The 15240-nt window shown below is 45.4% G+C and overlaps 1 protein-coding gene across 6 annotated transcripts in view; it reads left to right on the top strand.

Moving 5' to 3' along the window:
• YPEL2 (yippee like 2) overlaps positions 1 to 15240 on the top strand; it is a 184902-nt gene that overhangs the window by 77388 nt on the left and 92274 nt on the right. For 4 of the 6 annotated variants that reach the window (XR_004374307.2, XR_004374304.2, XR_012657342.1 and 1 more), the window contains one exon: positions 7328 to 8187. The exons of 1 other annotated variant lie outside the window; for it this stretch is intronic. The gene's annotated coding sequence lies outside the window, so the exon portion shown is untranslated. Of the gene's footprint in view, positions 1 to 7327; positions 8188 to 15240 lie in introns of those variants that run through there. One more of the 6 variants, XR_012657341.1, reaches the window with a different exon arrangement.

Below are 15240 nucleotides of genomic sequence, written 5' to 3'. Positions count from 1 at the left end.
TCAGTCCTTTCCATTCTCCTGTAGTGAGAGCATGAGCGGCTCACTATTTGCTCTCATGTGCAATGAAACTGGCAATCTGGCGTCTGGATCCAATTCTCATTGCAGCCTAGAGGTGTGCAGAAAAGCAGGAGAGGTCCCTAAAGATGCAGCTTGCGAGTTAGTCGCAGAGAGGAGGCAGGAGAACCCAAAATCCCGTGTCAGCCTTTTGATTCCATTTAAGTGAGAGTGGAAAAGCCCTGGAACCAAGAAATGGCCTTGAGATACAGTTGACGCTAAATTAAAAGTGAGCCCTTTTGCTTGTGATGCCTTTTATGTTACCTGTCTGAAGCTCCAAAGGCCTGGAGCTTAAGAACAAGGGCTCCTTGAAACCTACACCAGTCTCCCCATCTTCTCCCAGTTCTTCAGGGTGGGAGAGCCAGGAGACAGACGTGCTGCAAGCTGCAGGGAATATTGTACTGTATTTGCAGTACAGTGAGGTTATCTCCCTCTCTCACATTAGATATATTATTAAACTGCAATTATACTGGGAGTGCAGCAGGCTGAAGCAGTCTATTAATAGTGAAGTGCAGATAAGCTGACTCAGACAGAGACAGATCGGGCTTTGGTGAGAGGCTGCAGCCCTTGCCAAGTTGGCCTACAGTCCAGGAACGGGGGCTAAGGGGATGGAGACTGAGGTTGGGGGAAGAAGCTTCTACGTTCATTTTTTTTCCTCCTTGGATGAGGGAATAATTGGGTTGGTTTCTTGATAGCCTTGCTGTAATACCTGTATGGCGATGAGGATGCTCAACAGAAATCCCTTCCTCTGGTGCCTTTGGAATGAGGGAACCTTTTATCAGTCACCAAGGGGCTGGTAACGGAGAGGAACAGGGCTCAGGAGCAAGGCAGCTCTTCTCTCTCACCACTAATGACAATTTTTAAAAAAAATGTCAATCCCAGGCAATAAATATAGCAGAGTCTGTGGCCTTTTAATCCTAACTTGGGAACAAGCTCATCAACCACAGGCTGCTAGTGAGGACTGGCTCTTGCCCTAAGGCTGGCATGTCCGTCTTTTACACTGACTGTGTGTTTAAAATCGAGAGGGATCCAAGCTGCTATGCTGAGACCCAGATCGGACCTTTCCTGGAGCTGGGAGATAGTCACATCTGACTCTTTGATCCTGTCTCTGGTTTTGAGACTTCAGGAGTTTGATTCTTCCCTCTCCAACACTGTTTCTCAGTTATTAATAATCATAATCCTATGTCATCCTCTAGCTCTTTCCATCCATGATCTCAAAGTGTTTTCTAAACATTCAGGACAACCTACCCCACCCCCGAAGTAGGCATTGGTTTTGTTCGCATTTTACAGATGAGTAAGCTGAGGCACAGGGCAGTTGTAATTTACCCAGTGTGTCACCAACTGGTAGCAGAGCTAGAAACAGATTCCAAGAAGCTTGGCTCTCAACTCTCTGTTCACACCACTAGACAACAGCTCCTGCCCAGTTTCTATAGTCCTGTGTTCTATAGTGTTTGTTAACAAAGCAGGTGGGATTTCTTCTTTTCTCCTTCAACAGTCACTGTGGGGCTGGATATCTGTGAGTGGTTGGGTGGGATATCTATGTGGTTTGGGGTTCAGCCTTCAGCTGGACCATTTCACAAATAGAATTGGCTTGTAAAGGCTCAGAGGGCAGGGGAGTAGCTGCAGAGGTCCAGATATCTTAAGGCAGAGAAATAAATCTGCTTTGTGAAAGGCCCATTTGGAGAGCAGCAATTGGGGTGAGAGAGTCTATTTGCAATTGATCTTACTGCCCCTTCCCTTTAATCACTTTTTTTTTTTTTTTTTTTTACTATCTTGGAATACAAAGAATGTAATAGCATTAACTTAGGAGAAGATTTCTGAGCCATGCAGCAAGCTGACATCTGTCCCCTTTGTCAGAGTTCATTAACTCTCACTGGACTTTTAATCAGGTCATACAGAGAGCACGGAGGGCTTGGGGTGGGCCAGACGCTGGTTTTGTGGCTATGGGAATTTGGCTGTCTCAGTTCACCTCCACTCATGTTTCTCATCTCCTCCCCAGGGAATGAAGAATATGTGTAGGCAGAGATGGGAGATTTTCTTACAAAAAGGTTTACAATGGAATTTTAAGACTGAAAAAATGCCAGAGCTATTTTTACCCAACTTTCAGCTCAAGGTATAAATAGCAGGCAGGGCTGTTCTTCCCACAGCTGACTGGCATAGCTAGATAAACATCCTATAGAAAGAGGCTTGGGCACAAAGGGTATGTAATTTACAAGGCAGCTTGCCATGCAGCTCATGGGGGATAATTCCCACGTCCACTAGGTCAGTGGGCAGCTTTGATGGCATCTTTACTGATCAGGGTACCTTGGCCCCCTTGGCAAATGCTGGTGACAGGAGAGGGACTCAGGAGTGGGATGGCTTTTAATAAAGGAGATTTAAAAAAAAGGCGTGGCTGTAAATATCTCATTGAGGTGCCTAAGAAAATCCTTCCTCACAGACCGTAAAACTAGACCCCAGTGAAGGAGTCTCCTTTCACAAGGCTGAGGGCTGACACAGGGCTGACCCGGTCACCAGGCAGTTTCCTGCACCTGTTCTGGTCACATGGAAATAGTTCTCCTGTCATCATACAGTTTCCATGCTCACCCAGCCTGGCACTGTTCAAGCCACTCATGTATTTCCCAGAGCAAAGCTCCAGACTCAGTTGCATCCTGTCCCCACCCGGGACTTCTGTGACATTCCCATATGGCTCTACGCTTCTTGGCTGGTCTCATGGATGTGTATCCAAACTCAGCAGTTCTGGCCCATCCCTAATTTTACATACTAGATTTAAAACCATCCCTCATGGCCACACCCTAGAGATGATTTAGCTGGTCGGGACAGATGCCCTCAGGGGAAGCTGGGCCTGTCCTGTGAGTACATGCGGCATGTGGCTGCAGCAGAGGCTGGAAAGAATTTGAAACCCAAAACCCGACCAAACATCCCTCAGCTTTGTTACCATCCCAAGATTGTGGCCAGAATGTTGGAAAAGCTTGCACAGGGATTTTACACAAGGCAAGATCAAGCTTCAGAGGTTTATTTGTATTACAGTAGCACCTGGCCATCACTCAGGGCCCCATTGTGCTCTGAACTGTATATACTGTAAGACACAGTCCTTGCACAAAGAGCTTATGATCTAAGTAGACAAGATAGGCAAAAGGTGAGAGATGAAGTGACTTCCCCAAGATCCACCTCCCCAGTTAGTGGAATAGACTCCAGATCTCCTGATTGCCAGTTCAGTGGCCCTAGCCATGAGACTGTGTTGTACCATGCGCATGCTTCCAGAAAGGGAGAGGATAAATACATCCACAGAAGTGTTTTGCTCAGACTCCTGTGGGTTTTATCACAAAACTAAGCCCCAAAAGGTTAGGGGAGGGGAAAAAAATTGTACGACCCCTCCCCAAGTGAATTGAAACCATGGGGAATCCTAGCGAGCCAAGCGGGATGCAGCAGGAATCTGGTAGAATTGTGGGCTCTCCTTGGGGAAGGAGACAGCTGATCAGCCTTGAGAAGGAGGGATGGAACTTTGGGGATGGGGAGGGAGGGAAACAGATGGAAATGATTCCTGACACTTTCTGCTGAGCAGATGCTGTTTGTCGGGAGGAGGCGAGATGATGGAAGAGACCTGGAGGATATTTGTGGCTTGTCCCCTCTGACCAGCTCTCTGGGTTATTGATGCATAAAATAACACTTGAAAGGTTAATGGCAAAAGTAGGAGAAGGCAATGAAAAGGGGAATGGCTTTGTACTTGGCAGGGTAAAACAAGTAGAACTCATCTTTACTCTGCTGAGTCCCAGCTCTAAAATGCTGTGAGCTGCAGTCCCCAGTCGGAGGCCAACCAACTGCTCCCAACTCCTGCAGCAAGAACTAGTCTGCTCATGTGCTAAACGCACACCAAGGAAACTCTGTGTTTAACTGTCTAGCCATCAGGGTAGGCAGATGAATGCAACACTTAAGGCAGCTGGCTCGCTCGGGTTAGGCACATTAATTAAACATTCAGTATTTACAAAAAGAGACTTTCGTGAAGAGACGTCTCCCCATGTCTCTTACAGTCAGTGAATTGGAGCTGTGTGAGATGGGGACTGTTTACATACACTGATTGGCTCATAGCTCTCTTTTAAACATCACGTCAACATCGCTTTCCCCACACATGCCCCCAAAGCGGGGAACTGTGTGTAGTAGTTTCTCAGTGAAAGGTAGTGTTTGGACCCTGGCAGTCTGCCAGCAACCTCCCCCACATTTCAGCCATCTCTTTCATTTGGTGGAGGGTGGCTGGCACCTAAGGATTTTGTGACCATGGGAGAATGCTTTGAAAATGCAACATGAAAGGGACACAATTTAAGGATAGGTGGGAAACTGCATGATAGATGCAAATATTTGACTGATGTTTATAGCCGTATCTTCTCGTCCCCTCCACCCCAACTTTCGGTTAATGTTGCTTGTTGACTCTGTATGGGGAAAAAGCGTGGTCTAATGCTTGGAGAACAGGAGGTGGGAGTTTGGATTCCATTGTCAACTCTCCCACTGGGAGTCATTCAGTCATTGAGGAAGTTGCTTAATCTTTTTCTGTCTGAGTTTCCCTAGCTGTGAAAACTTTCATTTATTCTAAAATCCAATTTTCCATTGGAAAACTTTCCATCAACACTTCTTTCCAATCTACCCTATTATTTATGATTAGACATCACTGAAATAAGCTATTATGTTCTGACTGCAGCAGCCTATTTTTTAATGGATGCTTTATTCTCCCTGTAAAGGAATTGCTGATTGTGGGAAGTAAAATGCTTGACAAAATAAAATTAAAACTTCAGTGGCCTAACTTTTTTTTCTAGTGGAAAATGTGTGCAGCCTTTTCTAAGGAATTTGTTAGAAATCTTGGCCACGTTACAGAAATAACAAAGTATAGGAGTGCTCTTTTATATGACTCTGTGTTTGCTTGTTAAACTCAAATGGATGTTTTCTTATCCATGTGAAAGGAGATTTTCCCATAATTGTGCTGGTTTTATGAGGCTTTAAGTAGAAGGCAAAGTGTACCCCACCAGTGAGAGCATGGTCTAGACACTGAAGTATACAACTTGTTATTAGAAGATCCAAGTTCTAGTCTACCCTCTGCTACAGATTTACTGTGGGATCTGGAGCAAGTTACTTCACCTCTCAGTTTTCCCTGTCTCTTAAAATGGGGATAGTGATGCTGCCTCACCACAAAGGGTCTTTGTGAAGGTTAATTCCTTGATGTGTGAAGCATGCATGGAGCCTTTGGATGGAAGCACTTTGAAATCATTAGCTGGAAGATACCAGCTGGTTTGTAATGCCCAGTATCTAGTACTGGAGAAGGAGAGTCATTACACAGAAAGAATAATACCACGGCCCAGCTGAAGGTGCTTTTATTCCTGATGTACAGAATGAATGTAATTAGAATTCATGCTTGGAAGGCAAGGTATTGAACACTGCATTAAGTAAATGTACATTTTAATTGAAGGATAAGGTGCTTTTATGCATGACTATTCAACTTATTAGTATACACCAAATAATCACTGATGGGAAAGTCATAGTGCTATATAACTGCTGGGAACACAGGTCCAGATGAGAATTACTAAGGCCTCTGGCTGCTGAAGACTATAGAAATTATTGACTTTCCAGGGGAAGCATTGATAGTGCTCATCAGATGGGTATTGTTTTTTGTTTTTTTCCCCCCACAATTGCCTTCCTCTGAAGCCTTCATCGAAACAATGGTGCCAGATATTCTTTGTATGTACTAGACTAGTAATTCTCAAGGCAACTTTTTAATGTTGTTTTACCTTTGGAAGGAGCCTTTTCCAGAATGATACTGCTGCTCAAATAACATCTTCGCTTCACTCTTTAAGAGAATCTATGGAGGACCTGCTGCCTTCCTAATAATGGCCCTAACATAGCTAAGCTTTGATACTGAAGTCTATGTAACTCAGCACAGGCCCAGGAGTGCATACTAGGAGATCCTGATGCACGATTTGGATCCTAGAAGGCATAAATCTTTATCAGAAAAGGTAATCAACTACTGGAACAATTTACCAAGGGATGCGGTGGATTCTCCATCACTTGACATATTTACATTGAGATTGCACGTCTTACTAAGAGGTGTGCTTTAGTTCATCCACAAGATATTGAGTAAAAGTCTCTGGCCTGTGTTATTCAGGAAGTCAGACTAGACACTCCCAATAGTCCCTTCTATCCATAAAAGATATTCATCTAGATTATATGCTCCTTCAGGTAGGAACTATGAACCAGATTCTCATCTTGGGGACTCCAGTGTAAATCTCATTGAGGTACTCTTGAATTTACACTGGTGACCTTGATGTCAGAATCTGATCTTGTGCCTCATTTTCTGTATATGTACAATAGTCTTATTTATGCAAATATTAGTAAGTTGATCTGATCTGGAAGCCAATATTCCTCCTCCATAACTTATGAACATGTAATTTCAGTTTGGATTGTGCATTTTTAAGCCCCGATGGTTAGGCTTTTCAAGCTGTGAATTCCTATCTAGACAGTATGTTAACATATGCTAGTAAATGGCACTGTCATGCTGTGCAAATGAGTGACAGAAATCTCTCTCTCTCTCTCTTTCTCTCTCTCAGTTGTAGGGTGCATGGGTTTGCCACTTTTGTGTTTTACTTCACTGGAGTTTAGGATTTTGTTTTGAGAAGCTGGGATGTTGAAATCAGGGCCATCCTTACCCATACGCAAACTACGCAGCTGCATAGGGCACCAGGAAATTTGGTGCCCCCAACTTTCCTGGTGCCCTACACAGCTGTGTGCTGCTTCAGTGGCCAACCCAATCCCCCGGCCAGCTAAGCTTGCCAGGAAAGCTGCCCCTTCCCTGCCCCCACGCCACCCCTTCCCCAAATCCCCCTTTGATAAGCCTTCTTTCCCTCCCCTGCTCTGCCCCAGCCCCGCCCTCACTCCCTCCCTTCCCCTGAGGACTGCAGCAGAGGTCAGGCGTGCCTTGCGCTCACCAGGCGATGGGAAGTGGAGTGACCGGGCCCCAGCCCGCTCTGCAGGCTCCCAGCCACACTGCTGGTGAATCCTGGGGGGCGATTTCCCCCTACCCCCCAAGTCCCAAGGCTGGGCGCCAGGGGAGCAGAGTGGGCTGGGTCTGGGTCACTTCACTTCCCGGTACCCCGTGAGTGCGGGGCCAGGCCCGCTCTGCAGTTGCCTTGGGGGGGGCTGCATAGGGGACCAGAATGTCTAGGGACGGCCCTGGTTGAAATCATTGACCTAGAAACCAAAGAGTCAGGATTGTCATTCTTTTCAATGTTCATAGGCCAGAAGAGACCATCTGATCTGACCTCCAGCATAACACAGGCCAGTGACTTCAGCAGTGGAGGGAGTAATATTCTTCAGCATGCAATCTGGTGAAAAATTGTCTGGATTCACCTTACTCTTCGTTGTCTCCACTTGCTAAGGTGCTTCACTTCCCTTGGCTTCCAAAAACTCCTGACCCGCTTCCCCTATAGGGGTTGGAAAAGCTTTCCATGTGGGAGGTGCGTGAGAACAAGCGGTTAGCAGCTCCAGCAGAGGAGAGATTTAAGTTGTACTTGCTGCTGTTTTGATGGCTGCAGAGTCAGTAAAAAGCTTTGATTCCCAGATCCCCAGATTGCATGGCCAATTAATTTTCTCTTGTATTGGTGACTGTTCCTGTGCTACAGATGACTTTTATATTGTGTTACTTCAAATGATTCTCTTTCTAATGTATTGGGGACATGGATAATGTTATATAATGGGGCTATTAAGAAAAAAATCTCATATTTTAAGCACTGCAGAAACGAACATCCATAACATTCTGGCTCAGTGCCCACGATCTGTGAAATAAACAGCAGGGATGTCTTCTTCTTAACTTTTATTTATATTTATTGGTGGCCAGTAATATATACAGAGATGAGATATCTTGCTATTTTTATCTGAAATTATAGAGGTCCACTCTCAAGTAGTTTAGGGCCAAAACTGCAACTCTTTTTATCTGATTGAGAACATACCTTTGTGGCTCTGGGCCATAGTTCTTTGAGGGTTTTCGTACACAGTTACTTTGGTGATTTTTAAAACATGAACAGTAGCTATTGTTTATGTAGGACTGTAGCGAGGCATGGGATATCCCACAGCCCCGCTGCGGGACAAACCTTTCCCAACCCCACTGTGGGCAGGGCCACCGGGGCCTGCACCTGCCCCTCAGAGGTCACAGCGCAGACCCGGAAGTACAAAATCTGACCCACAGAACTCAGTGGGGGCCCAGCCCCCGCAGCGGCCAGAGGTCTGCGGCCCCTGCTCACCGACGCTCATGCTCAGCCAGCTGAGCCTTCCCCACGCCAGCTACCCCGAGGAGGAGGCGAGCCTACCTTTCGCCAGCTACCCCAAGGAGGAGGCAAGCCTACCTTTCGCCAGCTACCCCGAGGAGGACTGGCTGGGACCACCCACTCCAGCTACCCGGAGGAAGAGCAGAGCCTGCCCTGCACCAGCTACCCCGAGGAGGAGGCGAGCCTACCTTTCGCCAGCTACTCCGAAGACCCGCTAAGCCCACCCGTGAACACTTACCCCGAGGAGCCAATGGTGGTTGACCCCTCTGCTGACACCACGACGACTCAGGTACTCAATGAGGGGGAGAGTGGAAGTGGCCCGGGGGTAGCCGACCCCAGTCTGGCTGCAACGCTGCCAGAACCAATGTCAGTGTGTTGCGGCTTGGGTCCCCACTGATAGCAGCAACTCCCCGCCGCTGCCAGGGCCCCGGGCCGGGACGCAGTGGAGTGGGCGGGCCTGCATCCCCGGGTGGCAGACTCCCCCTTTCCCTGGCCTGAGGAGGCTGAAACCTACTACTGCTGCTCAGCCCTGCCTGAGGGCCTGAGCATTTGGACTCAGTGTTTGCTGCCTTGCCCTGACCTAAGGGCCGGGCCTAGAACTGCTACTGCTAAGCCCTGCCTAAGGGCCTGAGCCTATTGACTTGCTGTGCTTGCTGCTCAGCCCTGCCTAAGGGCCCGAGCGTAGTGATTCATGTTAGTTGTTGCCCCGCCCTGACCAGGGTCCGGGCTTAAGGCTACTAACAGCAAGGTGGTGGGATATCCCACAGCCCCACTGTGGGAGAAACCGCGGCCGCGCCGCGTCACAAGGACCTACAATTTTTTTCCCTCAGTGGATCATCATGACATCAAATCCACCAGCCCTCAATATATGGGGACACACCAGCTGCACTGCATTTATGGTTCTAGAGAATGGGGGCCATTGTGTGTGTGTGTGTGTGTGTTTGTGTGTGTATGTGTGTGTACTGTGGAGTCACCTGTTGAGACTCCATAGTTAAGTTTGAGTTCTGTTTTTAACTGAAGGGATTCAGCCTCTTTTGTTGTGGGTTTTTTTTGTTTGTTTGTTTGTTTTACTAAAAAATGCACCATATCATCTCCAAATTTACAGTACTTAGTCTGTGGGCACAGAATTATTTTCTGAAAATCGGTTAATTAGTTTCACTTAAAATTAATTATAAACTGGATCCTTTAAGAAATTGAACATCTATGTCAGTCCTTTCTCTTTATCTAGAGTTATCTTAATAACAAAATGAGGCACATTCTTCAAACTTCCCGTGTACTATAGTTAAAACTCATTGTGCATAAAATCTTGTGCTTAGGTTACATTTGATGAAATTAGGCTGTCGTTATTTTTTTGGATACATTTCCATACCTTAACGTGTTTGGATTTCTTTTAAATGTAATCTCAACTCTGAATTTCTTGGGTTTAAAATGTTTGGCTTTGGAATAATGGAATATCCTTGTAATGTGTTTCACCCTTAAATTACTGATAGTTACTCTCAATCTCAACCTAGTTATTTTCTCTGTGTGTGTGTGTTCACGCAGGCACATGTGTATATATACACACACACACACACACTTTCCCACAAATGTTGCAAGCCTTCAGGATTGATTGAGTCCACTGCTTGTTCCTCTATTAGTCTTTGGCAAGGATACAGGAGTGGAGACATTTATTACATTTTTCATTCTACACATCAGCAATCAAGTAGATGGCCCAGTGAAAGTATATCCATGCAGTCTGGCTCAAGTAACAAGTTTGCATAGTGTCTGCTTAACCCTAATGCATCTAAAGAAGGAGCACTTGGAGTGATAGAACCAGCATCTGTCACCAATAGACAAGGCTCCGCTAATTAACTGTGAATCAGAGCCTCCTTTTTGTTTAGTTATTGCAGCGTGAAAGATGCCTGAAAGGGGGGAGTGAACGAGGCCTCTTAGGTCTGGGTATGCTAGGCTCAAGTAGCACTGGGGTCAATTTACCATTATACTGAGATTTATATTATCTTCAGCGATGATTAGAGCACAGCGTCAGCAGAGTGCTGTCCTAGCATGATGGCCTCCCACTGACAGACACATGTGAGGCAGAGACCAGCACTGCTGACTTGGAGACATTTCTCCAATGACCCTGCGCTCTTCCAGTGGCTTTATTGCTATTGAACGACCGTGATTAACACTGATAAACAGAGCAAGAAGTTCCTGGTCCAGACCCACTGAACTCAATACAAGTCCTTTCGTTGACTTCGCTGGGCTGTGGATCAAATGAATATTCACACAAAGTACACTTATTTAATAGCACAGAAACGTTGTGATGCCCCCAAATTTGGTACAAAACTGGCACAAAGGAAAACACGGGAGGTAAACGTGTGAAGTTTTAGAAGTGGTTATTATTAAGCACCTCCGGGACTGGATGCTCTGTACCTCTTGTAGTAGGATTACAAAAACTACATTTTGATGGTATCATCATGTCATATAATCAGAGTGAGAATGTGTCTAGATTCTTGATGGTAACTTTTTTGAATTTTCTTGGTGTGCGTTTGCTCTTCCAGTACAGCGCACAATGTATTTGAATTAAGAAATCCATGTAGCTGCCACGGATGGGATGGGTGAAATGAGGCAATTTGAATCATGTTCGATCTTTTATGTGCATCGCCTTGCAGGAAAATGTATTTGACCTTTTAAAAATGTATGATTGCGAGTTTCTGCGTGGTGTTGGGAAGACTAATGGGCATGGACTTTGGTAGTCAGATAAGCTAGTTCTGTCTTCAGTGTAACGTCTCTGTTGTTGATAGAATTACCACTGCAGAAGGCTCCAGAACTATTACTGAGCCAACAATGATATAGTTACTGATTTCACCATAACTGCCTCACACACAGCACTTACACTCATGACTAAAACACCCTATGAACCTGACTTTCCCTTTTTGGCCTTTCTTTCAGTGCTTAACTAATAAGAGTTGGCTGAAGACTCCAAGGATCCCGCTGTACAGCCATGGTGCTGGAACTAGGGTTGCTGGAGGTGCTGCCAAACCCCCTGGCTTGAAGTGGTTTCCTTCATATGCAGGCTTTACAGTTTGGTTCAATGACTCTCAGCACCCCACTGTACAAATTATTCCAGCATCCCTAGTACAGCCTCTCCATGTAGTATCCTTGTAGGCTGTGCTCTGTTCTCTCACTGATGTACTGGAGTTCCATCTCAGTAATGTACACTGATACTAATGATGGTTACACATGTAATGAATCCCCCTGTGTGACAAAGGAGGAATGGGATCCCACTGTCCAAGCCTCCTACACAGTGTGTACTTGTCAGTTTCACAGTTTATTTGTGTTAAGTCAGAATGACTAACTCAGATTCTCAGGCTTGAGGATGTGGCCTAATGATCTTCTAGTTTTCTCAGGCCGCTTCCATGTTAATTTTATAGGCTGCTGCTCTTCAGAAACAGTGTTTCCCTATTTTGATCCAGCCCTATTTCCTGTGTTACACTTATGAACTGTGTGTGAGCTAATAGTTAACCTTTCATTTCACTTACAGGATCGTATCACACAGTAACAATCTCCTGCTGATAGATGAACAACGAAGCAAAGCTCGAGACATTAAGGAGCCAGCTTCTCATTTCAGTTACGGTGATTTTACACCACTGTCTTAGTTGGCATTAGTCCTCCTCCTCACTGGAATAAGTGAGAGGAGAATCAAGCCCAGTGATCCTGTAATACCATCCTGTTCTGTTGATCTAATTATGTTTATAACAAATGATTAATACAGACTGAATCCTTTTGCCTGATGGATAGAGGAGAAACAGCTGTTCACTGTACCATTACTGAATGGCTGCCTTTGAATTGGCTCAGTGATCATTTTTTGTAATGTACCTAAATTAACAGCTTCTCTTCTATACCAATACCTAGATCTAATGGGATGTCCCTTAATCGCTGCTGGAATGGTCCATTGTGCCTAGGTACCGAAGGATGGGTGGCTCACTGGTTCCACTAATTATGCGTGTTGTTGCTCTTGTTGATGTGTTATAAACTTAAACTCCCATTGAAAAAGGTTCCTAACTCACTTAAGCACATTTGAAAATCCCTCTTTAGTGCCTGACAGGACTGGGCCCATAAAATGCTTTCCGGGCGGTTATTTGCTCTGTGTCTATGCAGCACACACATCTCTAATCTCATTTCTTGAGTTGAAACCCAGTTGTAAAGTATGACCCTACATCCCAATTTCCTCCAAGTCAGGAATGTTCAGTTGCAAGGTTTTGGTCAGATCTTGTTGAGAAGTTTGGATCTGAATTTCCCCAAAGATGAGGGATGGTTCTGATCCCAGAGCTTTAGTTTGGACCTATCTATTAATCATAGATATCAGGCCCTCAGAATCCCTTCCCCTCCCTCTGGGAAAGATGCCCCTAAGAACTTACTATATGTGCAATCAGTTGACATTAATTTTCACTTTTGGCCAATTACTGCAAGTGTTCCACATCCTGCTTTCTTAATTTAAAATAAATCCAGGAACTAGATCAGGTTAAATTCTTTAGAAACACACTTGCTATAAGGCCACGTCTATACGACGCGCCGTATCGGCGCGTTACAATCGATTGCTCGGGGATCGATATATTGCGTCTCATCTAGATGCGATATATCGATCCCTGAGCGCGCTTACATCGATTCCGGAACTCCACCAAAACCAACGGAGTTCCGGAATCGACATGGCGAGCCGCGCACATCGATCCCGCGCGGTGAAGACGGGTGAGTACATCGATTTTAGATAATCGATTTCAGCTACGCTATTCTCGTAGCTGAAATTGCGTATCTAAAATCGATTTTCGCGCTTCGTGTAGACCTGGCCTAAGATATTGGCTGGTAGAGAATTAAAGCGTTTATGTTAATATATTACTTGTCTTCTAGCAAGAAAAGCTATTTTGAATCAGAGGCTGAAAATGTATTTGAGCTAATCATGTGAAATCTGATTAACAGATTTATGATGGAGATTTGGACCAATGTTAGGGCAGCAAATGGAATCTGGCAACCCTGGGGGATATGACTGAAAGGGATTCCTACCTGCCCAGATGACTCGAAGGATTAGTAAATGGGCCTTAACATCATAGTAACGTCTTTTGACTATAGCTGTGGGCTCTGGAGGGGTCAAGACTAGTCATCCCTTCAGCCTATATGTGGAGGAATAGCTATGAGGATGATAAAAGTCACCCACAGGAGTTGTACTGTTTTAATGTCATCTCCCTGTGACTCCACAGTGAGGCCATGGGTGGTGGTACTGGGGCTAAGATGATCTCCAGCTTGGCAAGGCAATTACAATGCACGTGTGGCCCTAGCATCTGCTATAACTACCCAGCATTCAGTAGTTTCAACAGCCCTGGCCTCTAAGTTATTTTACTGCCCATTATGAGTTAGCATTCAGGGCTATATTTTTAGATTGCACCATAAGGGCCTAATTGCTTAACACAGTGTTCTGTTTATTTGCTTTCCTCCTGTGTGTTAGCACTGTCCTGTAGAAGAGAGAAGTTAAATGTTCCTTAAAAGGAAATAATGCATAAACAAAAGCAAAATTGTTAACACTTAGTTGACCCTCTAATCCCTGATCAACTGCCTGAGCTGCACTGTGAAGTCAAATTTAGGGTGTGTATGGAGAAGCCTGATTCTACAGATTCTTATTCTCACGTATAGTCCTTACGCACATGAGGTGACCAATAAGGAAAAGGCCTTCAACAAACCATCTTCCACTTAGGAGGATTGGGTCCTGAGTTTTCCAAAACCAAAAGACAGGCAGACAACAGAAACTTTCCAAGTTTCTTTTTAAATGCCCTTAGGAAAATAAACATTCCCCCTCCCCCTTTTCAAGGTACTTGCACTCCTCACTTTACAGCATTGTGCATAGAGCCTGAAGATTATAGGAGGGAAACTATTCTTGAGTTCAAAGAAGTCAAGCAGCCCCAGCACAAGACACAATAGAGTCCATCCTGTTATATTCACTGTGGTAAATCTGCAAATTTAATGTTATTTCACTGTGTTCTTGACAAGTATTATATGTGAGGAAACATGAAAAAGATAATATTTAAAACAAAGTTTTCATAATTATTTGCAAGGGATTTTGGTCACAGGATGGGACTTTGGGGTGAGTGTAGGGCATGGTGACTATTGAGCTGACTTTTCCATCGCCCTGCACCTTGTCTACTTAGGGACACCTGTATAAAATGAGTATAAAATGCTACCAGATCAGAAAGATAGTGTCTTACACTAACTAGTCTTTGCACTGGTGTAAGTGACCACTGCAGGGCAAAGAAGAACCAGGCCGTCTGTAGATTCATGTAAGGGAAGTGGATGACGTTAATAATTGAGGCAGCATAGCATGGTGATTAGCACATGGGCAGGCATGTCAGCAGACCTAGGTTCTAATCCTAGCTTTGCTGCGGTCTCAGTCTATGACCTTGGGCAAGTCACTTCACCACTCTGTGCCTCGGTTTCCCTATGAGGATAATACATCTCTCCCTTACAGGCACAGAAGGTGTTTTAGAAGAGCAAAGTACTAATGTAACCACAGAGGATTTCAGTGAAAATTTGCATTCTAGACTCAAGACAAGGCTTTGTCTGTTACAAGGGAAACCAGATGCAGTAAAGTCTTCTAAACCAGTGGTTCTCAAACTAGGGCCGCCACTTGTTCAGGGAAAGCCCCTGGTCGGCCAGGCCGGTTTGTTTACCTGCTGCGTCTGCAGGTTCAGCCGATAGCCGCTCCCACTGGTGGCGGGTCACCCCTCCAGGGCAATGGGGGCTGCAGGAAGGGCGGCCAGCATGTTCCTTGGCCCACACCACTTTCTGGGGCCCCCGTAGGCCTGGAGCGGCAAACCACAGCCAGTGGGAGCCACTGTTGGCTGGATCTGCGGACATGGCA

Source organism: Chelonoidis abingdonii, chromosome 20 (genome assembly GCF_003597395.2).
Source record: "Chelonoidis abingdonii isolate Lonesome George chromosome 20, CheloAbing_2.0, whole genome shotgun sequence".
NCBI classification, from domain to species: Eukaryota; Metazoa; Chordata; order Testudines; family Testudinidae; genus Chelonoidis; species Chelonoidis abingdonii.
Note: the sequence above shows the minus strand (reverse complement) of the source record. Positions and strands in the feature narration are given on the sequence as shown.